Below are 25,930 nucleotides of genomic sequence, written 5' to 3'. Positions count from 1 at the left end.
ATGGGCTGAGCAGTATACTACTTTAAATTGAACTGGATCAGCAAATCCCGTTTGCCCCAGAAAGATTTCATAGTTCATACTGCTCCACCTTATAAAAACTTTTGTCACTGTCTTGACTTTTATCTTGTATTGCCACTGCACTTTTCTAATTTTTAGGTTTGCTTCCCAAGCAAACTCAAAGAGCTCCTCTAAAGGTACCAATCATAATTTAATGGTATCTAAAGAAGAATGGTCATAGTAAATTTGATTTAGAAAACAAAAAACACAAGTCATATTCTCATATCTCATAAAAATTAATGTTCTTGCCATAAAAATGAAACCATTAACTTAACCCATGAAATCTATTTTTTAAAAATTGCTTAATCAAGAATTAAGTGATACTTTCATCATAAATTTCAGAACAGGCCTGGGTTCTTTCTAAAAACTGTCTTCCTATAACATGTTAATGTCTGAGGCTTTTTCTTGTGGTTGGATAAAACCAAATCATGATGAAAAGCTATTTCAGGGGCGCCTGGGTGGCTCAGTCGTTAAGCGTCTGCCTTCGGCTCAGGGCGTGATCCTAGAGTCCTGGGATCGAGCCCCACATCAGGCTCCTCCACTAGGAGCCTGCTTCTTCCTCTCCCACTCCCCCTGCTTGTGTTCCCTCTCTTGCTGGCTGTCTCTCCCTCTGTCAAATAAATAGATAAAATCTTTAAAAAAAGAAAAGCTATTTCATGCTATACCTGCTAATGAAAATGTATATAAATTTATTTGAGAGGCATCAGGGAAGCTTGCTATTTATATTCATCCAAACAAGTATTTACCAAACACCTATTTGACACCAGTGTTCTAGATGCTAGGGAAGTGATAGGAAACAAGAGAAAGCATCTGTCCTCAAACTGGAGTACCGCTAAAAAGATAGAGAGGGGTGGTGAGAGGAAGTGGAATGTTCAAGAAATAGTAAAGTGGATGACAGGAGGGGAGAATGATAGGAAAAGGAGTAGGTTATAAAGGCTCTGGGGGTAGGTCACAGCCAGACTCGGTAGGGCTGGTAGATTGTCATAAAGAACTACTGGAAATGTGACAAGAAACCACGGGAAGGACTGAGATCAATCTCAAAAACGAGATTGATAAGAAATAATAAGAACTTTTCCCTAAGAAACCATCAGGACGAATCTAATCGTGTTTCATAACCTTTATTACCTCAGTCACCATCATATGTCCAAGCTTCTCTTTCGCTAATCTGACAGTCTCCCTCTGTTCTCTGATCTTCCAACAAAAAAACCTTACATTGTGCCTCCATGAACTCATTCTGTTGTCAGCAAACTCCCTATATTCTCAACTTCTTTGTTCAACATTGACTTTAAATTCTAGTTCTAATGGAACCCTTGCTTAACTTCCCTCCCAATACACACACAGGACACAACAGTCCTGGTGAAATCCCAACCATTTTAAATCCAACTTTCCATCTATTTTACGATTGTACTCAGGCAGCTGAAGGGGACTAAAGAAAAACCCCAAATCATGCTGGCCAGTGTCTCTTTATATTTATGATGATAATTCTCAAGTGTGTCTCCTTAACCATACTACAGTTAACTAGGCAATGCGTGCCCACTCTCTCTCCAAGACAACTAATTCGCATCTTCTCTCCAAACCTCCAGCACTCCTTCCCCAAACCTCACACTCATCTGCTGACTTCACTTTTTATTCAACTGGGCGTAAAAAGAAACAACACAAAAATACTTCATATTCTGCTATACAAGTCTATTAGCCTAAATTTGTATCCATATACTCTAGTTTCCTATCTACAACAGAAGGAAAGACCATGCTATCAAAGGCAACTCCTCTGACTCTCCTCCGTAAGAAGTCTGCACCTACCCTGCTCTCCCTCTCCTATGCCATGAATTTCTACTTCCTACCAAATCATTCTCATCATCATAAAAACATGTTGTCATTTCTTTCATCTTACAAAAATAAAAACAAAATCTTTCCTAGACCTCCCTGACTTGTGTGGTTCTTTGCTCCCATCTTTAGGAAAGATTCCACATGGGGGTTCTGTACTTGTCATCTTCACACCTTCACTTCCTATTCTCTCTTCAGCCCGCGCTAGACAGTTATCTCCATCCTGCCATTGAAACCACTGCTGTCAAAATCACCAATGATTTTGATGCTCATCTTATGTAACCTTTCAACATCATTTACAGTTTTAACTCCCTCTTTTAAAAAAATTTTTTTAATTGGGATATAATTTATAATCAATGAAATATACAGATCTTAAGTGTTCTGTTCAATGAGATAATTATATACATCCATATAACAATATCCAAAACAAAAGACAGAATAATTCTATTACCCCAGAAATTTCCCATGTGTCCCTTCCCAGTCAATCCCTTATCTCCCAACCACTTTATTCTATCATATGGTATTATTTTTGTTTTACTGGATTTCCTCTAAGTAGAATTGTACACTATGTATTTTTTTGTGTGTTTGGCTTCTTTTGTTCAATCTAATATCTGTGTAACTCTTCCTGAGACACTTTTCTTTGTTTAGTTTCTAGAACATGATGATTTCCTGGTCTTCTTCCTATCTCACTAGCTGCTCATCTTTTATTCTCCTTTGTTAGTTCCTTCTCTTCCTGACCACTAAATCATTTAGTACTCTGGGGCTCAGATCTGAAATATCTTTTTTCTCTCCCTACACTCACTCCCCAAATGATTTTTTTTCCTCGAGTTTCATGGTTTTAGAGAGAGAGAGCACAAGCAGGGATTTGGGGGAAAAGGGCAAGGGAGAAAGAAGAGAGAATCTTAAGCAGGCTCCATGCCCAGCATGGAGCCCAATGCGGGGCTCGATCTCACGGCCCTGAGATTATGACCTGAGCCGAAATCAAGAGTCAGATGCTTAACTGACTGGGCCACCCAGGAGCCCCTCCAGTTTCATAGTTTTAAATCTCTGATGTTGATGATACCCAGCGTTTTATTGCTAACACTGTGCTCTCTCCTGTGAGTGTAAGACTCATGAATTCAAGTGGCTACTCGACAGCTCCAAACTGGATGTCTTAAAAGGCATCTCAAACTAACATTTCCAAAACAGAGCTCTTGAATTTTCCCTCTAAAATCTGCTACTCCTCCCTAAGTTGTACTATCTCACAACCATTCATCCAGGTCCTCAGGCAAAAACCTATGAATCATTGTTCATTCTTTTTTCTTCACACCCACATCCGAAACAACCAGCAAGTTCTGTGGAATTATACCTTAAAAATATATCCTGAGTGTAAGCCATTCTCATTACCTCTGATACTACAACTACTCCAATTCAAGTCTACAAAAGATTTCTGAAGGCTCTTCCTTCCACTTTAGTTCTTCCTGCCCACCCCCCTGCTCCTACCTGTCTATTCTTCACCTATCGGCCACAGTAATACTTTTAAAACCATAGATGAAATCATGTGAATTCCCTTTTTAAAAACTCCAATGGCAGAGCACCTGGGTGGCTCAGGCAGTTAAGTGCCTGACTCTTGATTTCGGCTCAGGTCATGATCTCAGGGTCCTGGAATCAAGCCCTGCGTCAGGCTCCATACTGAGCAGGGAGTCTGCAGGAGATTCTCTCTCCTCTCCCTCTGCCCCTCCCCTGCTCGCATGTGCGCTCTCTCTCTCTAAAATAAATAAAAACAACCCAACTCCAATGGCTTCCCATCACATTTGGAATATAACTCAAACTCCCTACCATGGCCATTCAAATTAACCCTACTATAAAGATTTTTTTTTTTTAAGTTAAGGATCTTAGGTAAGATTTTTGTCTTTTGGGTTCTCTTAAAAAGTAACATACCTATGTTTATTCAGTCCCTTGTTCTAAGGGCAAATAAGATGCAAATATTGTCAAGAAAATAAACTCTAGGCCCTTCAGTTTTGAACATGAGAAATTTTATAAAACATACATACGAAACTATATTGACCCTCAGAGAGTTTACCCAGATCAAGGTTAATCCTGAGTCAAAAAATACGTCAGAGACTTCTGTACTTCAGGTCACCCTATTCCCTCAATAATTAACACCCTCCCACCTGGATTTACCCAATATACCAAATTTTTAGAAAACACGAGCTCAAATGAAGATTTGTGTGAATGCTCCTTTATTCTTCCAAGCAGGAAAATGTCTCTTTTCTTTGCACTCCTTTAGCACTTGTAGCTTATCCTACTCAGTCTTAGCATCACTGTGGTACAGCAGAAAGAGACAGGGCTTTGCAATTGGATCTGAGTTTGAAACTGGCTGTTTGACCCTGAACAAGCCTCATAAATTCTCATGCTCTCTCGTGTTCTCAATTACAAAATGAAGATAATATAAAACTTAAGTGTCATTATGGACTCCTCTCTTTCTTTTATATATCAATCCATCATAAATTTTGTTGACCTTAACATCAAAATATATCCAAATCTGATCATTTCTGACTTCTTTCACCACTACCACCTCGGATCAAACCACCATCACCTGTAATCTGAATTAAGTAAACTAGCTTCCTCATTGGTATTCCTGCTTCCACTTTCACTCCCCTGGAATCTGTTGCAGCAAAAAAGCCTTTAAAATATAATTCAGAAAAGACTTCTACTTCCAATCATGATAGAGTAACAAATAACATAGTTACCCTCTTACCTTATACAATAAGCTAGACAGAAAGAAAGAAAGAAAGAAAGAAAGAAAGAAAGAAAGAAAGAAAGAAAGAAAGAATGAATTTTCAGACCTTGGACAAGTAGTAATTCAGGACAGTGATCGCTAAGAGAAGGGGAACAAACACCATGAGTCCTCTAATTACCTGAGCTTACTATCTGAAAAGAATTCCCAGCAACAGTGCAGGGAGGAGGGGACCTGCACAGAGCCTGGCAGTTTCCCTGAGTTGAGAAAACTACCTAAGAAAAGGAGGTGAAAATTCTTCAGTGTACACATAGGGTCAGGAATAGTTTGTGCTCCCACCAGTCAGAAGGGGAAAATCTGGTTATTCGTAGGACAGCAGCAAGAAAAATACTAGTCCCAAATGCTACTCTGGTCCTGCCTAACAAAGCTTAAAAGCAATCCTGAAAAGATCAAACTATTTCCAAGTAACTTAACTGTATCCCAGAACAAGGCTCAAAAATATTGAAAGGAATAAAAATGACATATCTGATAAAAGGTTAATATCCAAAATATATAAAGAAATTATAAAACTCAACACCCCAAAAACAAATAATCCAGTTTAAAAATGGGCAGAGGACAGGAATAGACATTTTCAAAAACAAAAAGAAAAAGACACACAGATGCCCAATAGACACATGAAAAGATATTCAGCATCACTCATCATCAGGGAAATACAAATCAAAACCACACTGAGATACCACCTCACACCTGTCAGAATGGCTAAAATTAACAACACATGAAACAACAGGTGTTGGTGAGGCTGCAAAGAAAGGGGAACGCTCTTACACTGTTTGTTGTTGGATGCTAACTGGTGCAGCCCCTCTGGAAAACAGTATGGAGTTTCCTCAAAAAGTTACAAATAGAACTACCCTGTGATCCAGCAATTGCACTATTAGGTATTTACCCAAAGGGCACAAAAACACTAATTCGAAGAGATACGTGCACCCTGATGTTTATAGCAGCATCGTCAACAATAGCCAAATTATGGAAAGAGCCCAAATGTCCACTAACTGATGAATGGATAAAGAAGAGGTGGTGTATATACACAACGCAATATTACTCAGCCATAAAAAAGAATGAAATCTTGCCATTTGCGACAATGTGGACAGAGCTAAAGAGTATTATGCTAAGCAAAGTAAGTCAGTCAGAGAAGGACAAATACCACATGATTTCACTCATATGTGGGGTTTAGAAACAAAGCAAACGAACATGGGGGGGGGAGAAAAAAAGGGAGGAAAACCAAGAAAGAGACCCTAACTATAGAGTACAAACTGATGGTTACCAGAGTGGGGGTGGACGGAGGGACGGGTTAAATAAGTGATGGGGATTAAGGAAAGCGTGTGTTGTGATGAGTACCAGGTGTGTGGAAGGGTTGAATCATTAAATCCTACACCTAAAACTAATATTACACTGTATGTTAACTAACTGGAATTTAAATAAAAAAGGAATAAAAAATATTCAGCATACAGTAAGGTCAAATTCACACTGTTCTGTAAGTAATAAAAAATTACTAGGTATGGAAAAAAGCAGGAAAATATGACCCATAATGAGGAGGGAAATCAATAGATGCAGAAATGATACAGATGATAGAATTAACAGAATATTAAAACTGTTATTATAACTATATTCCATATTTTCAATAAGCTATAGAAAAATATCAGCATGTGAAGGAGAGATTTATGAATATTTTTGGTATTTAAAAACACAAATAGAACTTCTAAAGAATAAGGGTCTCGGATGAAAATTAAACTGGATGTCATTAAGAGAGAAGAGGCACTGCAGAAGATCAGTGAACCCAGACACAGCAAGAAAAGCTATGCAAAATGAAACAGAGAAAAGCATATTTTTAAAAATGGAAAGAGCAACAGTGAGCAGTGGAACAACTTCAAGCAGCCTAGACATGTAATTAGAGTCCCTGAAAGGAAGGGAGAGACCAAAAAAATATTTGAAGAAATAATTGCTGAATAATTTCCAAATTTGATGGTAACTATAAACTCACAGATCCAAGAAACTCAATGAACCCCAAGCACAAGAAACATGAAAAATAGACCAAGTATATCATAATCAAATTACTTAGAACCAGTGATAAAATCTTAATAGCACCACACAGAAAAATTATATAACACACAGAAGAACAAAGATAACAATGACAACAGACTTTTCGTTGGAAAAAGATGCAAGCCAGAAGATATTAAAGACACATCTTAAAATATTGAACCCCCAAATCAATACCAAGTGAAAATATCTCTCAAAAAGGTAGTCAAAATAATGACTTTTTCACACATACAAAAGCTGAAATAATTCATTACCAGCAGACCTGCATTAAGGCCTTCCAGCACAAGGACATGATACCAGATAGAAATCTGAATCTACACAAAGGAAAGAAAAGCACCAGAAATGGTGAGTATGTGGGCGAATATAAATCTTGTTTTTATTTTTAAAATCACTTTAAAGGATAACTGAGTTTTAAAGGAAATATAATAATTTACTGCCGGCTTTACAAGCATATGTTGATATAAAATGTGGGGCAGCCACAGCACAAAGGCTCGGAGGGAAGAACGGAAGTACACCACTGTGAGGCTCTTACATTAAATGTGAAGTGATACAATATTACTTGCAGGTAAACTGTAACGAGTTAAAATTTTATACTATAAATACTAATGTAACTACTAAAAAAAAGATATAGTTAATAAGCCAACAAAGGAAATAAAATGGCACCATAAAATATACTCAACCCAAAAAAAGGCAAAAAAAGAAGGAAAAACAAGTACAGTTGGGCAAAACAGAAAACAAATAGTAAGATAATAGATTTAAGCCAATTACACCAATAATCACATAAAATATAAATGTTCTAAATACATATTTGAATTACAGTAGAGACTGTCAGATTGAACAAAATAGCAGGGCCAAACTATATGGCATTTATTATTTGTGACAGCCAAAAACTAGAAGCCACCTCAAATATCCTCTGACATGAACAATAAATCATAATATATCCATACAGTGGACGACTATTCAGTAATAAAAAGGAATGAACTACTAAGTCACACAACGGATGAATCGCAAAATAATTATACAGAAAGTAAGAAGAAGCCAGACATAAAAGAGTACATACTGAATGATTCCGTTTTTATTAAATTTAAGAAAATGCTAACTAACCTACAGTGACAGATTAGTGGTGGCCTGACCAGGGGCAGGAGAGGGATTATAAAGAGCCATGAGGAAATTTGGGGGGCTTACAGATATGTTTATCTTGACTGTCGTAATGGTTTCACAGATGTATACATATACCAAAACCCATCAAATTGTACGTTTTAAACACGTACAATGTATCATGCTTCAATAATACTTCAACAAAACTGAAAAAAAAAACTTTTTTTAATGTAAGTAGTATCAAAGTCACTCTTCTGCTTAAAATTCTCCCTGTCTCACTGAGAGTAAAAGTCAATGTTCTTACAGCGGCCTACAAGGCTTTATGTGGTCTAGATCTCCATTTCCTCTTTCCCTCTTACTCTACTCCAGACACATGGGCCTCCTCCCTTTTCTTAGAGTAGGCCAAGCATGCCACTGCCTCAGGGCCTTTACAAATGGTATTTCCTTTGCCTCTGTTTCCCCAGATAGCCTCAGGGTTTGCTCGGGCACCTCCTTGAGGTTTTTGCTCAAGTGCAGTCTTAATGAATTTGCCCCTAATTATACTATTTAAAATGTAACTCCCGGGGCGCCTGGGTGGCGCAGTCGTTAAGCGTATGCCTTCGGCTCAGGGCGTGATCCCGGTGTTCTGGGATCGAGTCCCACATCAGGCTCCTCCGCTATGAGCCTGCTTCTTCCTCTCCCACTCCCCCTGCTTGTGTTCCCTCTCTCCCTGGCTGTGTCTCTCTGTGTCAAATAAATAAGTAAAATCCTTAAAATAAAATAAAATAAAATAAAATGTAACTCCCTTCCCAAACTCTCTCTCCCCCTTTCCCAATGTATTTTTCTCAAGACAACTTATTACTATCTAACATACTATATATTTTGCAATTTCATGTTGTTTGTTATCTCTCTTTACATTAGACTCTAAGCTCCATGAGGTCAGAAGCTTGTGCATGCTTTGCTTACTGCTATATTCCTCAATTCCTAGAACACTGCCTGGCACATGCCAGGCTCTCAAAAAATATTTGTTAAATGAATGAATGGATGATTAGGATTTGTTATAAGGATTAAAATAAGAGAGGATACTTGTATACCTCACATGTGTAAGGTATACAAACCATTATGTCTAAACTCCTTGTGTATGAAAATGAAGATCTCTTGACACTGCAGGGACAGATAATTGATTCTAATTTCATTTGCCATGATCTTATTTAAAATTTAAAATAAAATCCAAAACACTAAAGATCATATTTCCAGGCCACATGCCTTTTTATGAAGGTACACATAATCTCAATTGGCAAATCTGCAACAGCTGCCAGGGGAAAAAAAGGTCAGACACTCTAGGACAGATGCCATGACTCAGCTGGGATCCGAAACAAGAACTGGCTAATTTTTCCATTTCAACAGGCTCTGGCCATTTCCCCAGGATCCTAGAAGATAAAGAACAGGTCTTAATGCCTTCATCCCAGTAAGATGAAAGTACTGGATGTTTACAGAGTCAGCCACACTAACTCTCAGCTGATGGGAGGAAACCTAGAAGCCCTCTGAGCTGATGCTCTGCTGCCTATTGCAAGAACTGGATTAAACCAGACTGCAGTTCAATACCAATCCAGTCACTTGGTCACTTGCAGGAAGACCTGGCATTTCATTTTCCTATATGCTTCACCATAGTCATCTCAGTGGATAGTGGAAGAAACGACTAAAGCACCCTGTGCAATCTCTGTGTTACTGTCGAACTGTGGCCCTATTTGGAGAAACCCCAGCCTTCAAAAATTCTTCTTTACACCAACTAGATGGTATGCAAATCTGACCTCTACCCCACTCCCTGAAGGAGCTGCTGTAAACTCATATAGGAGGTCTGCTTCCCAGTCTGAAGCAATACAGGGTATGGAATAAGATGCATAGTTGCAGACCCCTTACACCTCTCCAATCTCCAAATCCAACAAGTTCAGCTGCCCTGAGAAACTTCAGAACTCAGTAATTGGCTAACATGCGGCTACTTCCCTTCAGAATTTAGATGAGGAAAAAACCACTTCTGGTTCATTAAGTGTGATCAGTAAAATACAGAAGAATCTGGGACCATTTAAGGTCAAGGACTTTCAGATGTTATTTCATAGTAACAACCATGAAAATGTCCCTGTGAAGACTAAGAAGCTAGACTTCCAAATTCATTCTATGAGGTCAGCATTATAGATACCAAAACCATGTATCTCATCACTGATGAACACAGATGCAAAAATCCTCAACAAAATAATAGCTAATCAAATCCAACAATACATTAAAAAAAAAAATCCAGCCACCACAATCAAGTGGATTTATTCCTGGGATACAAGGATGAGTGAATATTTGCCAATCAATCAATATCATATATCACATCAATAAGAGAAAGGACAAAAACCATATGATCATTTCAATAAATGCAGAAAAAGTATTTTTGTCAGTACAATTTCCATTCATGAAAAAAACCTTCAACAAAGTAGGTTTAGAGGGAACACACTTCAACATAATAAAGGCCATATATGGAGACCTACATCAAACAGCATACTCAATGGGCAAAAAACTGAGAGCGTTTCCCCTAAAGTCAGGTACAAGACAAGGATGTCCACTCTCACCACTTTTACTCAACATAGTACTGGAAGTCCTAGCCACAGCAATCAGACAAGAAATAAAAGGCACCCCAATTGTAAGGAAGAAGTAAAACGTTCACTATTTGTGGAAGACATGATACTATATAGAAAACATGAAAGACCACCAAAAAACCACTAGAATGGATAAATGAATTCAGTAAAGTCTCCGGATACAAAATCAATATACAGAAATCTGTTGCATTTCTATACATCAATGAAGTAGCAGAAAGAGAAATTAAGAAAATAATCCCATTTACAATTGTACCAAAAAGAATAAAATCCCTAGGAACAAACTTAATAGAGGAGGTGAAAGACCTGTATTCTAAAAACCATAAAATACTGATGAAAGAAATTGAAGATGACACAAACAAATGTAAAGATATTCTGTTCTCATGGGCTGGGAGAAAATATTGTTAAAATGTCCACTCTATCCAAAGCAATCCACAGATTTAATGCAATCCCTATCAAAATACCAACAGGGGTACCCGGCTGTCTCAGAGCACGCAACTATTGGTCTCAGGGCTGTGAGATAGAGCCCCACGTTGGGTGTGGAGATTACTTAAAAAAAAAATATCTTAGGGGCATCTGGGTGGCTCAGTTGGTTAAGTGTCTGCCTTCGGCTCCTTGGGATCGAGCCCTGTGTTGGGTTGGGCTCCCTGCCTCAGCTCCCCGTTTCTCCCTCTGTCCTTGCCCCCACTCATGCTCACGCGTGCACGCGCTCTATCAAATAAATAAATATCTTTAGAAAAGTTTTTTTAAAAATAAAATAAAATCTAAAAAAAAAATACCAACAGCATTTTTCATAGAATTAGAAGAAATAATCCAAAAATTTGTGTGGAACCACAAAAGACTCTGAATAGCCAAAGCAATCACGAAAAAGAAGAACAAAACTGCAGGTATCACAATCCCAGATTTCAAGATATAATACAAAGCTGTCGTCATCTTAATAGTATGGTACTGGCACAAAAATAGACACATGGCATGGAACACAACAGAGAGCCCAGAAGTAAACCCATGATTATATAGGTCAATTAGTCTTCAACAAAGGAGGCAAGATTATACAACAGGGAAAAGTCTCTTCAACAAATGGTGTTGGGAAAACTGGATAGCTACAAAAAAGAAGAAACTGGACCACTTTCTTACACCATACACAAAAATAAGCTCAAAATGGATTAAAGACCTAAATGTGAGACCTGAAACCATAAAAATCTTAGAAGAGAGCACAGGCATTAATTTCTCTGACATCAGCTGTAGCAACATTGTTCTAGATAGGTCACCTGAGAAAAGGGAAACAAAAGCCTCCCCCAGAAAAACCCTAAGGGTATACACCAATATAAAAAGCTTCTGCACGAGAAAGGAAACCATTAACAAAACTAAAAGGCAATCTACTTAACGCGAGAAGTTATTTGTAAACGATATATCCACTAGGGGGCTAATATCCAAAATATATAGAGAACTGATACAACTCAAAAACACACATATATCCAATTTAAAAATGGGCAGAAGACATACAGACTTTCTCCAAAGAAGACATACAGATGGCCAACAGACACATGAAAAGTTGTTCAACATCACTCATCATCAGGGAAATGCAAATCAGAACTACAATACTGCCTCACACGTGTCAGAATGACTAAAATTGAAAACACAAGAAACAAGTGTTGGTGAGGATGTGGAGAAAAAGGACCGCTTGTGAACTATTGGAGGGAATGCAAACTGGTGGAGCCGCTGAGGAAAACAGTATGGAGGTTCCTTGAAAAATCAAAAATAGAATTACCATATGATCTAGTAATTCCACTACTGGGTGTTTACCCAGAAAATACAAAACACCAATTTGAAAGATATATGCACTCTTAAGTTTATTGCAGCATTATTTACAATAGCCAATATATGAAAGCACCCAAGTGTCCATAAATAGATGAATGGATAGAAATGTATACACAATTGGGGCGCCTGGGTGGCACAGCGGTTAAGCGTCTGCCTTCGGCTCAGGGCATGATCCCGGCGTTATGGGATCGCCCCACATCAGGCTCCTCTGCTATGAGCCTGCTTCTTCCTCTCCCTCTCCCCCTGCTTGTGTTCCCTCTCTCGCTGGCTGTCTCTATCTCTGTCGAATAAATAATAAAATCTTTAAAAAAAAAAAAAAAGAAATGTATACACAATGGAATATTACTCAGCCATCATAAAGAATGAAATCTTGCCATTTGCAACAATATGGATGGACCTATACGGTATAATGCTAAGTGAAATAAATTAGAGAAAGACAAATGCCATATGATTTCATATGTGGAATTTAAGAAACAAAACAATTGAACAAATAAAAAAAAAGAGACAACCAGACTCTTAACTATAGAGAACAAACTGATGGTTACCAGAGGGGAGGAGAGTCGGGGGATGGGTGAAATAGGTGAAGAGGATTAAGAGTACACTGTTATCAGCATTGAGTATGGAGTAATGTATAGAATTGTTGAATCACTAGGGGCGCCTGGGTGGCACAGCAGTTAAGCGTCTGCCTTCGTCTCAGGGCGTGATCCCGGCGTTGTGGGATCGAGCCCCACATCAGGCTCCTCCGCTATGAGCCTGCTTCTTCCTCTCCCACTCCCCCTGCTTGTGTTCCCTCTCTCGCTGGCTGTCTCTATCTCTGTCGAATAAATAAATAAAATCTTAAAAAAAAAAAAAAAAAAGAATTGTTGAATCACTATATTGTACACCTGAAACAAATATAACACTGTAAATTATACTGGAATTTAAAAAGTAAATAAGTGAATCAGTAAATATTATTTATTTATTATAAATAAATAAGAAAAAAAAGACTGAGAGGCTAGAGTGGGAGAAAAGGTGTGTTCTCTCAGTCAGTAAAGGGTGCTGCTTGAAAATAAACTCATTTTTTATCTCTTGCCTGGATTATTTCAACAGCCTCCTAACTATTCTCCCTGGTTTACTCTTGTCTCCTATTCCCAGTCTATTCTCAACACAAGTAGTCATAGCGATCTCTTAAAACCATAAATCAGATTATTTCACTCTGCCCAAAACCTTCCAAAGCTAATTTCTCATGAGATCATTAGCTACTACAGTCATTTCATTAATTATTCCCTTTACCCAAAATGCTCTTTCCCCAGTAATACAATGGCAAAAATCCCTCACCTCTTTCAAGACCTTACTAAGATGTGACTTAGCCCATTTCCCTAATATGATACTGTGACCTGCTCTCCCCGAATCTCCCTTACTCCACTTTCTTTCCTTTTTTTTTTTTTTTTGATGGCAGCTCTTCTTGGATTAATCAAGTTATTTTTTAACCCCTCCTTCACTGATTTGGAAATTATACACCCTGTTTTATTTTCTTTTTTAAAAAACAGTAATTATTATTAAAGTTTTAACAAGTACTCCTGTCTTAACAAAGTCTAAAAGTTAGCCAGCATCTCAACCCTTCTGAACAAAATTAAAAGATCTTAACTCCAATTCTTCCCTATCCCCTTTCAACTTACATGTTATTTGGTCCAGTATTTCAGGTCTAGCTTGCTTTTATATTGCCAAATAAATAATTATTACTGTTCTATGCAAGAACTGCTTGCTTACATTTACTTACAGATTTTCCAATTTCTTTGCTCAGCATTTCCTCTTGGATCTCATACCTTTCTTTTCTTAGCGATGATTTCAGTGAGAATCTGATAGTGACAAACCTTCTCAATTTTGATGTTTGTCTGAAAATGTCTTTATTTTGCTCAATGACTTCCAAGGATAATGAAGCAGGTATGGAATCCTACAGCCTCTTACTGAGAGTGATTTTTTCTCAGTATCTTAAAGATATTATCCCTTTGTTTTATGGCTCCTGTTACTGCTGTTAAGAAGCTTGCTTTTAGGATTGTTATTCCTTTGTAGTTAATTTTTCTTTTTTCTCTAATTCCTTTTTTTTTTTTACCATTAACTTTGCTTTTTAGATATAATTCACATACCACAGAATTCAACCTTTTAAAGTATATAATTCAGGGTTTTTTAGTATACTCTCAAATCTGTGTAACCATCACTGCTAATTCCAGGAGAATTTCTTTATCCCCAAAAGAACTCCTGTAACCATAAAGCCACTCCTCATCCTCCCTTTCTCCCCCACCTCCCTTACCAGGCAACCACAATGTACTTTCTATCTCTATGGATTCACCTATTCTGGATATTTCATAGAAATGGAATAATACATTATGTGGTCTTTGGTGTCTGGCTTCTTTCAGTTAGCTTAATGTCCAGATTCACCCATGTTGTAGTATTTATCAGTACTTCATTTCTTTTCATGGCTAAATTATGTTCCATTGTGTGAATATGCCACATTTTATTTATCTATTCATAAACTGATGGACATTTGGGTTGTTTCTATTTTATGGCTATTTTAAATAATATTGTCATGAACATCTGCGTATTTGTGTGTACATTTGTTTTCAATTTTCTTGGGTGGACTTCCTTATTGAACTCATTTGTTAGAGTTCTTTAAGTTTTTGTGGATTATTTAGGGTTTTCTAGTTCCTTTCAAGATTTTACGGTTCTGCAATTTTACTGCAATGTATCTAGACGGAGATTTATTTCTGCTTATCATACTTCATGATGTTATTTTATTTCTAATCAATTCTGGAATGTCTCAATCACTGTCTCTATAAATATTGCCTTTCCCCCATTTCTCTATATTCTGTTGGACATTCTTATTGTATCCTCCATACTTCTTAGCTGTCATTCATACTTTACATCTTTCCATCTCTGTGCTGCACTCTAGATAAAATTTTACTAACTTTGTCCATGGCTTTACTATATAACCTGACTATTAAGTTTTCAAATTTAATGATACAACATATTTAATTTCTTGAATTCTAATTCACATTTTTCCCAAATATGCCTGGTCTTTTTTACTAAATATGTCTTTTTTTTCTCTTGTGTCTTTTATATTTTTATTCATTTTAAATATACTTATTTCATAATCTTTATCCATAATGCTACTTTCTGAAGTTCTTAGGCTTATTGTTTCTTTTTTTTTTTTTTTTAAGGCTTTATTTATTTATTTGATAGAGAGACAGCCAGCGAGAGAGGGAACACAAGCAGGGGGAGTGGGAAAGGAAGAAGCAGGCTCCCAGCTGAGCAGGGAGCCCAATGCGGGACTCAATCCCAGGACCCTGGGATCACACCCTAAGCTGAAGGCAGACGCTTAATGACTGAGCCACCCAGGCGCCCCTAGGCTTATTGTTTCTCTTCTCTATTGAATCTCATTGTGGTAGATTGTTTCCATGTATGATCTATAATTTTGTACTGTGAATTCACCTTCAGTGTGGCTTTATTTATGACAACCTTGCACCAACTGATTTCAGGGTATGTCATTTAAATGAAATTTTGAGTTTCTTTCTGACAGATTTGTCAAGGTTATTAGCATCTCAGAAATAGTTCCTAGACCATATAAACATTATAAACTCCAGGCCCCAAATTCACTTGAATAAAAGTCTACAATTACAAATTCTCAAGGAAAACTTTTTATTATTAAGAGCCCTATTTAAAACCCAGACAAGACTAAAGAACTTCTTTTCATCTCTCCATGCCAGTGGTAAACTGTTTTCCTAGCCCACTGAGGGTAAAGTCCTTTAAGGGTGCTAATTATATATGGATCTCAATTCTTTATTACCTTTTAGTCTCCCTACCCAAAACAAGCTCAAGTCCTTATCCTCTTTCCCCTAAAGGATATCAAGGCTAGTACCCCTCCTCCTTAGCCCACTTTCTTAGAAGTTTCACACTCAGTTCCACTGTTCAAGTACAGTTTTCTTAGATTTGGGTCCCTTGACATTTTCTTCACAGTCTACTGAATTTAGTTATGCATTTAAAGCAATAATCATGATAGGTAACATTTATTAAGTGCTAACTGGGCACCATTTAAAGCATTACATGTAGTATCTCATACTCTATGAAGCAGTTACTAGTATTATTCTCCTTATACAGACAAGGAACTCAAGGCACAGAGAGGCGAAGTGGCTTGTCCTTAGTCACAATAAGGTACTAACATTTTTTGAAAATCAAATGTAATTTACATCTCTTTACTCTAGGACTTTCTTAATGTGTAATTACTTCTCAGCTTATTGGCTAAGATCATGAGTAGGGCTTTCTTAATGTGGAGTTCGGTTCTAAAGATGATTCAGAAAGCATGTATCCACAAAAACAAGGGTATGATTCAGCTTGTACCAGTTTATAACAGCCAAACCTAAAAGTCTCAGCAACATTTCCTGCAACAATAACAACTTAGAGTGAAAAGAAACAAACAGGTCTAAAGCTCAAATGTTAATGTCTAAGGTACTACCACGTGGATTTAAAAGACCCAGAATGCTTGGAACGAATCAACAGTTTCAAAGTAAAAAACCTGAGGAGGGGGCTGGCCAAATGTAAACCAGTGCAATATCCTCCCCTGTTAATTGCATGACATGGTAGGAAGTTTCCCCAACATTGTGACAGCAACATGTCCCCACCCCCAGTCTCAAGATGAAGAAAGAGTTGCCCACCACACCTTAATAAATGTGCCCACCGTCTAGAGATCAAATAATTGTCATTGGTGACTGTAGTTGATGTTCACATTCCCAAGGTTCTAAATGAATAAACCTGGCCGTAGAGATGGGAGAGAAATTCAAAAGCGCTAGAGTGGGCGCGCTTCAGAATTTGTGTATTCTAAGCATGTCTGTATTACCAGGGCCCAGGACAATGGCTGATACACAGTTATTATTACTTGGATAACTAATGAATAGGAGTGAATGGTCCTGTCATACATTTTTAAGCAGTACATCTCTTGGTAATCAAAGGAAAGTGGCCAAGGAGACTAAAGATTTTTTTTTTAAGATTTTATTTATTTATTTGTCAGAGAGAGAGACAGAACACGAGCAGGGGGAGCAGCAGGCACAGGGAGAAGCAGGCTCCCCGCTGAGCAAGGAGCCCGACACAGGACTCGATCCCAGGGCCCCGGGATCATGACCTAAACTGAAGGCAGACGCTTAACTGATGGAGTCACCCAGGTGTCCTGAGACTAAAGATTTTTTCCTTGAATGAAAGAGGCCCTCCACAAATACAAGCCCTGGTAAAATGAAATAGCATAAAGCTATTCCTGATTACACAGTGTCTGGAAAGTTGTGGTAAATTTGGTTTGTCTTTACTAATTCCCATGGTTTCCACATTTCTTTGGAAATTCCAAGTTATAAGCCCACTCCCAGGTTACATTTGCAGACCAGTTTCTTTGAGAGCTACTGGTTAAAGGGAGATACAAAAATGCGTTGAAGGGTTGCCTGGCCGGAAGAGCATTCCACTCTTGATCTTGGCGTCATGAGTTTGAATTTCACACTGGGTGTAGAGATTACCTAAATAAATAAATAAACTTAAAAATGTCTTGTAAAGACTCCATATATTAGTACAACATCCTGATTAAACCCTGCATTAGTAACAGCCCTTCTTTTCTGCCTCCTTCCTCAATAAATAGCCCAGCTGTCTGGCCCGTGCCCAAATTTCCATAATAGAGAAGATTAGAACACAGTTCTGTTTCTATGAAGCAGCAATACATGCAGAGGCTACTTTAAGGACCAGGCCCCCACTTTCAGTAGCCAAAATTCTATCACAGTGGTTTTTAGTGACAGTTAATTGTGAGATTCTACATCAGGCACTCAAAAGATTATAAAATGTGCAAATATAATCAATCCTTGGCCTTCAGAGGCTCAAGAAAGAAGAAACTTAGATATGTCAGGGAAGAGAACTCAAGCAACATATACTGACACAGTTTCCTTTTAAGAATCTGGCTATCTATGCTCCACAAAAATGAAAGATTAAACTAAGAAGAAGGCAGAAGGTCTGGGGAACTCAGAAACCACAGTGGAGAGAGGTACTGGGAATACCATGACAACAACTATGCCACAGGACTGGAGAGTAATCAGTCTAGAGTGGAACAGAAGATGAGAGGGCCCTAGGAGTAACGCTGGGGTGATCAGATCATCCGATGTAACATACTGAGAAGCACTTTGCAGCTTAGATGGAAATTTCTATAATGGATAAAAAAATTCTAATGCTAAGAAAGTCAGTCAAAAATCATTGATGGGAAGATGAATTCCTTTGGGTCAAAATTCAACTAACAGGGATACCTGGGTAGCTCAGATGGTTAAGCATCTAACTCTTAATTTTGGCTCAGGTTATGATCTCACGGTTTTTAGATGAGCTCCATGCTAGGCATAAAGTCTGCTTATGCTCTCTTTCTCTCCCTCTCCCCCTGCCCTGCTCGCTCTCTCTCTCTCTCTCAAAAAAGAAGAAAAGGGGGCACCTGGGTGGCTCAGTTGGTTAAGCAGCTGCCTTCGGCTCAGGTCATGATCCCAGGGTCCTGGGATCGAGTCCCACATCGGGTTCCCTGCTCAGTAGAGTGCCTGCTTCTCCCTCTCCCTGCCTCTCTGCCTACTAGTGCTCTCTACCTCTCTGTCAAATAAATAAATAAAATAAAATAAGAAAGAAAGAAAGAAAGAAAGAAAGAAAGAAAGAAAGAAAGAAAGAAAGAAAGAAAGAAAGNAGTGCTCTCTACCTCTCTGTCAAATAAATAAATAAAATAAGAAAGAAAGAAAGAAAGAAAGAAAGAAAGAAAGAAAGAAAGAAAGAAAGAAAGAAAGAAAGAAAGAAAGAAAGAAAAGAAAGAAAGGAAGAGAGAGAGAGAAAGAAAGAAAGAAAGAAAGAAAGAAAGAAAGAAAGAAAAAAAGAAAGAAAGAAAGAAAGAGAAAGGAAAGAAATTCAACTAATAGAAATCTGAGAAAGACTTCCAAATACAGAACACTTTAGCTTATCAGAAATATAAATTAATAACATTTTATATTTTTTAAGATTTTTTTTTTAATTTGGTGAGAGTGAGAGAGAGAGCACGAGTCGGGTGAGGGGCAGAAGGAAGAGCAGACTCCTCGCTGAGCAGGGAGCCTGATGTGGAGTTCAATCCCAGAACTCCGGGATGATGACCCAAGCCAAAGGCATACACTTAACCAACTGAGCCACCCAGGCACCCCAATGAATAACATTTTAAAAATAAAAATTAATGCATCAAAACTAGCAGTAATAAGAATAGATATGGAAAAGAATTTAATTAGCTATTTTATAAATTAAAATTATAGATCTTGAAAGGATAAATGGATAAAGAAAATGTCGTATGATAGACAGTGGATTATTATTCATCCATAAAGAAGAATGAAATCTTGCCATGTGCAACAACATGGATGGACCTCAAGGGCATTATACTAAGTGAAATAAGTCAGACAGAAATAAATAAATACTATATGATCTCACCTATATGTGGAATCTAAAACAAACTTAGCTTGTGGATCCAGAGAACAGACTGTGGTTGCCTAAGGCAGGGGGTTGGGGGGACAGCAAAATGGGTGGAGGGGGTCAAAAGATACAAATTTCCTGTGCTCGCTTCGGGGCGCCTGGGTGGCACAGCGGTTAAGCGTCTGCCTTCGGCTCAGGGCGTGATCCCAGCGTTGTGGGATCGAGCCCCACATCAGGCTCTTCCGCTGGGAGCCTGCTTCTTCCTCTCCCNTTATACTAAGTGAAATAAGTCAGACAGAAATAAATAAATACTATATGATCTCACCTATATGTGGAATCTAAAACAAACTTAGCTTGTGGATCCAGAGAACAGACTGTGGTTGCCTAAGGCAGGGGGTTGGGGGGACAGCAAAATGGGTGGAGGGGGTCAAAAGATACAAATTTCCAGTTATAAAATGAATGTCATGGGAATTTAGTGTATAGCATGGTGACTCTAACTAAAATACTGTATTGCATATTTGAAAGTAGCTAAAAGAAGGGATTTTGAGAATTTTATCACAGAGACGCCTGGGTGGCTCAATCGGTTGAGCATCCAACTCTCTGATTTCCACTCAGGTCACGATTTCAGGTTGTGAGATAGAGCCCCGCATTGAGCTCCACGCTCAGTGTAGAGTCTGCTTGAGATTCTCTCTCCCTCTCCCCCTGCTCCTGTCCCCAGTTGGTCTCTCTCCCTCTCTCTAAATAAATTAATTAATTTAAAAAAAAAAGTTTTCATCGCAAGGAAAAAAAATTTGTAGCTGTGTATGGTGATGGATGTTAACTGAACATACTGTAGTGATCACTCACAATATGCATATCAAATCATTATGTTATATGAAACTAATACAATGTCAATTATACCTCAATTTTTAAAATTATTAAAACCCAACAGATGAGGTAAACTCTAAGGTAAAATAATCAAAAAGAGAATTAGTGAGGGGCGCCTGGGTGGCTCAGTTGTTATGCGTCTGCCTTGGGCTCAGGGCGTGATCCCAGCATTCTGGGATCGAGCCCCACGTCAGGCTCCTCCACTGGGAGCCTGCTTCTTCCTCTCCCACTCCCCTTGCTTGTGTTCCCTCTCTCACTGGCTGTCTCTCTCTCTGTCAAATAAATAAATAAAATCTTTTAAAAAAAAGAGAGAATTAGCGAAAGAGAGTACAAAGGAACCCACTCAAAGACACACTGAATGGACAGTTATATGAGTTTATTTCCTGAATAAACTCCCTTATTTGGGACCATAATGCAGAGGCCCAAGGACAGACTTACAGTTAGAAAAAACTGCAATATAATGAGCTTCCTTGTGAACCACAGACACTTCCATATAGCCTAGTTCACTGCCTTGCTCCTTCTTCTACCTGAACTTCTTGTCAACATTTGAACTAGGAAGACTGTACCTCTTTTAAAAAATAATTAGTAATCCAAATAGGACCAGAACAAAATCTATGCAAAGATACTACAGAAAATTAATGTCCAGAATACGTAAAGAACTCCTACAACTCAACAACAACAAACACCACCAGATTTTAAAATGACCAAAGGATTTGAAAAGAGATTTCTGCTAAGAAGATATATATATATAGTCAACAAGCACATAAAAAGCTGCTCCACATCACTAATCATTAGGGAAATGCAAATCAAAACCACAATAAGCTACCACTACACACCCACTAGAATGATTAGAATCAATAAGACAGAATATCTAGTGTTGGTAAGAAGGTAGAAAAACAATCCCTCAAATATTAATGGTGGGAATACAAAATGATACAGCCACTGCAGTAAAGAGTTTGGAGGTTTTTAAAAAATATAAATTTACCATACAACACAATTTCATGCCTAGGATCTGCCCAAGAGAACTGGAAATATATGTCCACACAATGACATCTATGCAAATGTTCACAGCAACATTTACGCCCTACAGTCCCAAACTGGAACCAATCCAAATGCCCATCAACTGGTGAATGGATTAACAAAATGTGGTCTATCCATACAATGAAAGACTAGTCAGCAATAAAAAGGAATAAACCTCAAAAACATTATGCTAAAAGGAGCCAGAAACAAAAAAAACTACAAAGTATTTGATTCCATTTATATGAAATGTTCAGAAACAGTACATTTATACAGCCAAAATCAGATCAGTGGTTGCCTAAGGTTAGATGTCACCTAGGAGAAAACAGTGCAATGGTATAATGGGCACAAGGAAACTCTTTGGGTTATGGAAGTATTTTAAATTTAGATTATGGGGATGGCTGCACAATTCTACAAATTTGATAAAAACCACTGGACAGCTTAGAATTGAATTTTATAGTATATACATGATATCTCAGTAAACTTAATTTTAAAAAATTATGCAGGCATCTAAGGCTGCATCTAATATACTTAGTGGACTTAAAAATCCTCCCTCCTGGGGCGCCTGGGTGGCACAGCGGTTAAGCGTCTGCCTTCGGCTCAGGGCGTGATCTCGGCGTTATGGGATCGAGCCCCACATCAGGCTCTTCGGCTATGAGCCTGCTTCTTCCTCTCCCACTCCCCCTGCTTGTGTTCCCTCTCTCCGCTGGCTGTCTCTATCTCTGTCGAATAAATAAATAAAATCTTTAAAAAAAAAAAAAAATCCTCCCTCCTCCTCAACTTCCCTGAATAATTAGGTCTAGAAGTCATTAGATGATGATGATGGCCAAGTGGTTGGGGGAAGGCACCCACACATGTATGATACGTGTATACATTCCCTGGAACAGCGAACCCGAATATCAGCAACAATGCCTATCATCCATATTGTGGCTTTTAAATACCATTCTCCACTAAAAGGACCCATATTCCTTGGAGAAATGGCTAATACAAGGGCTAGGGTAGGGAGTACAAAATACGCCAGCCAGGAATGTCCTCAGGGCCAGAAAGTTATGAAGTTATCAAATGGTGGGGACATAGGAAAAAAAAAAAAAAGTCAGCGTGAAGAGACCCCCCTTGACCAAATATGGTACAATTTGAGCATCAAAATATATAATGTTATTAATAGATTACAACCCATTAAATAGGGGCACCTGGGTGGCTCAGTTGGTTAAGCGTCCAACTCTTGGTTTCCGCTCAGGTCATGATCTTGCAGTCATGGGACTGAGCCCTGCATCGGGCTCTGAGCTCAGTGTGAAGTCAGCTTCAGATTCTTTCTTCCTCTCCCTCTACCCTTCCCCACTCATGTACGTGCTCTCACAAACAAATAAATAAATAAATAAAATCTTTTAAAAAATGGATTATAGCCCATTAAACAAAATAAGAGCCTGATGAATTCATGCTGATACAAGAGAAAAAATGAACAGGGAGAAGAGAAACCTTTCCCTTAACAGTGCAATGCCAACAGACGAGTGCAGAAAGAATGATGGAATTTCAAAAATACCATTTGACAACCAGCATAAAGTAACAATTCAGCCAAGAAACATCAATGGAAACTAAAAATAGTGGGTTAGAATTTAATGAGAAATGGGGTAGTTACATAATTTCATTAAAAGTTACATAACTTTCCCTCAAAATACTTACTAATTAGAGAGGTAAAAAAACATAACCTTACAGCAGAGAAACCTAGCATATCAAGTGATCAAGGTTAATATCGGGGTAATGGGATAAAATGAAAGGTTATATCACCTGATAGGATGCAACAAGAAGAACACACCACCCTTTTTCAGGAACAGTAAAAGGAACATTCTGCTAAACATGCTGAAGGGGACCAGAATTTGCCACCCCAAAATATTCTACTTTGGTAAAAGGATTATTTTAAGCCAAAGGCAAGTGAGAACAGATGCAGGAAGAGTTCTCTGGCCTCACATTACCTGCCTGAAACCAGGCAGATATCCCTTTGAGGAATGTGTCCCTCTGTACCTGGGAGAGAAGAGCTACAATGTGTTTGCATAAACACACTTTACTTTCCATAAATTCCTCCACATATTCCCTATATGCCCCACAATTTATCATCCCCTGAAGCCCAAATGTGCTTTTCTTTGTAAAAAAGGTATGTAAGCTTCTGAGTCTAACCAGTTCATTGAGTTACATTTCATTTTCTATGAATTCCTAAGCATGTAAATATTAATAAAAATTGTATGCCTTTTCTCCTGCTAATCCTTCTTTTGTTAGTTTAATTCACAGGCCCCCAGGCACTGAACTAAGAGGGTAGAGGAAAAGTTTTTCCTCCCTAACAATGCATAACCTGAAACTAATCCTGAGGAAATATCAGACAAATCCAAATTGCAAGACATTCTATCAAATAACCAGCCTATAACATTCAAAAGTGTCAAAGTTATAAAAGTTGAGAAAAGACTACAAAATTGTTCTGAATTTTAGGAGACTAAAAGAAATTTAAAAAAATTTTTTTAAGATTTTATTTATTTATTGGACAGAGAGACACAGCGAGAGACGGAACACCAGCAGGGGGAGTGGGAGAGGGAGAAGCAGGCTTCCCACTGAGCAGGAAGCCTGATATGGGGCTCAATCCCAGAACGCTGGCATCATGACCTGAGCCAAAGGCAGACGCTTAACAACTGAGCCACCCAGGCGCCCCTAAAAGAAAGAAAATTTTAACACACGACTTGGTTGGATCCTTTTGTTATAAAAGACATTAGTGGGACTTTTTGGAACAAGATGAATTAATCTGTAGATTAGGTGATGGTATTTATCAATGCTAATTTCCTGATTTTAAGGGCTATATCATAGTTACAAAAATGTCTCTGTAGGAAGTACAAGCTGAAGTATTTTGGGGTGATGGGATATCCTGTCAGGAATGGATTCTCAAATGGATTAGGGAAGGTGTTGGCAAACTCTGTAAAGGGTCAGATAATAAATATTTTAGGCTTTGAAGTCCATACGTGATCTCTGTTGCACAGCCCTTAGGGTTTTAAAAAAAATCCCTTCAAAAATGTAAAATCCATTCTTGGCACAAGGGCTATACCAACACAGGCTGCAGCTTGCATTTGGCCCATGGGCTCTAGTTTGCTGACTACTGGTTTGGGGTGGGGGACTCTTTGAACTATTCTTGCAATTTTCAAATGATTTTTTAAAGATTTTATTTATTAATTTGAGAGAGAGCAGAGACAGAGAAAAAGCATGAGCGGGGGTGAGGGGCAGAGTGAAAGGGACAAGCCGACTCCCCGCTGAGCAGGCAGCCCAATGCAGGGCTCCATCCCAGGACCCTGGGCTGATGACCTAAGTTGAAGGCAGCTGCTTAACCAACTAAGCCACCCAGGCACCCCTAGCAGATATTTTTTTAAATCACCTGAAGTGTTCTCAGAATGGCTATAATAGAGGTGAATAAGGCTGAAAGCTGAAAGCTTACTGGATAAAAAGCATCATCTCTCATTCTACCATGTGCTGGGAACTTTCTACTGCCAATTTGGGCCTATTCCCCTACTCACAGGATCTAGGACACAGTTGAATGAAATAATGGATGAATCTACCTCATTTCCTAGGACAGGAAAATGAATTCCTTCCATATGAGGTTGGAAAACACATTCTTCATCCTTAAGGATCATTTTAACATGACTTTTTACTTTTTAAATTTTTATTTATTTTACCTTTTTAACATGGGGCTTGAACTCACAACCCCGAAATCAAGACCTAATCTGAGATCAAGAGTCAGACACTTAACCAACTGAGTCACCCAGTCGCTCCTTAATATGACTTTTTTTTTTAGTTAGCTACTCTGTGATATCATTACTCACCCATCAGACTGGCAAAAATTCAAAAGCTTGATAATATATTTAGTTGGCAAAGCTATGAGCAAATACAGTAGTTCCTCTGCTTTTTAATTTTTCAATTTATTTTCATTTTTAATTGAAGTATAGTTGACATACAACAGTAGTCCCCCCCCTTTCCCAAAGTTTCACTCCCAGAGGTTTCAGTCACCCACAGTCAGGAAGACATATTGTCAGAAGGTCAGTGGTAGCCTAATGCTACGTCACAGTGCCTGTATCATTCACCTCACTTCATCTCATCATGTAGGCATTTTATTATCTTACATCATCACAAGAAAGGTAAGCACAGGACAGTAAGATATTTTGACAGAAAGAGAGACCACATTCACATAACTTTCATTACAGCATATTGTTATAACTGTTCTATTTTACAATTATTTATTGTTGTTAGTTTCTTACTGTGCCTAATTTATAAATTAAACTTTACCATAGGTATGTGCATACAGGAAAAAACTGTGTGTGTGTGTGTGTGTGTGTGT

The 25,930-nt window shown here is 38.2% G+C and overlaps 1 protein-coding gene across 4 annotated transcripts in view; it reads right to left on the bottom strand.

The window, feature by feature from the left end:
• Positions 1-25,930, bottom strand: part of MAST2 (microtubule associated serine/threonine kinase 2) — a 213,424-nt gene that overhangs the window by 70,716 nt on the left and 116,778 nt on the right. The gene's annotated exons all lie outside the window — the stretch shown is intronic.

This window comes from Ailuropoda melanoleuca, chromosome 2 (genome assembly GCF_002007445.2).
Source record: "Ailuropoda melanoleuca isolate Jingjing chromosome 2, ASM200744v2, whole genome shotgun sequence".
Taxonomy (NCBI): Eukaryota; Metazoa; Chordata; class Mammalia; order Carnivora; family Ursidae; genus Ailuropoda; species Ailuropoda melanoleuca.
The sequence above is the reverse complement of the archived record's forward strand: the minus strand, read 5'-3'. Positions and strand labels throughout refer to the sequence as shown.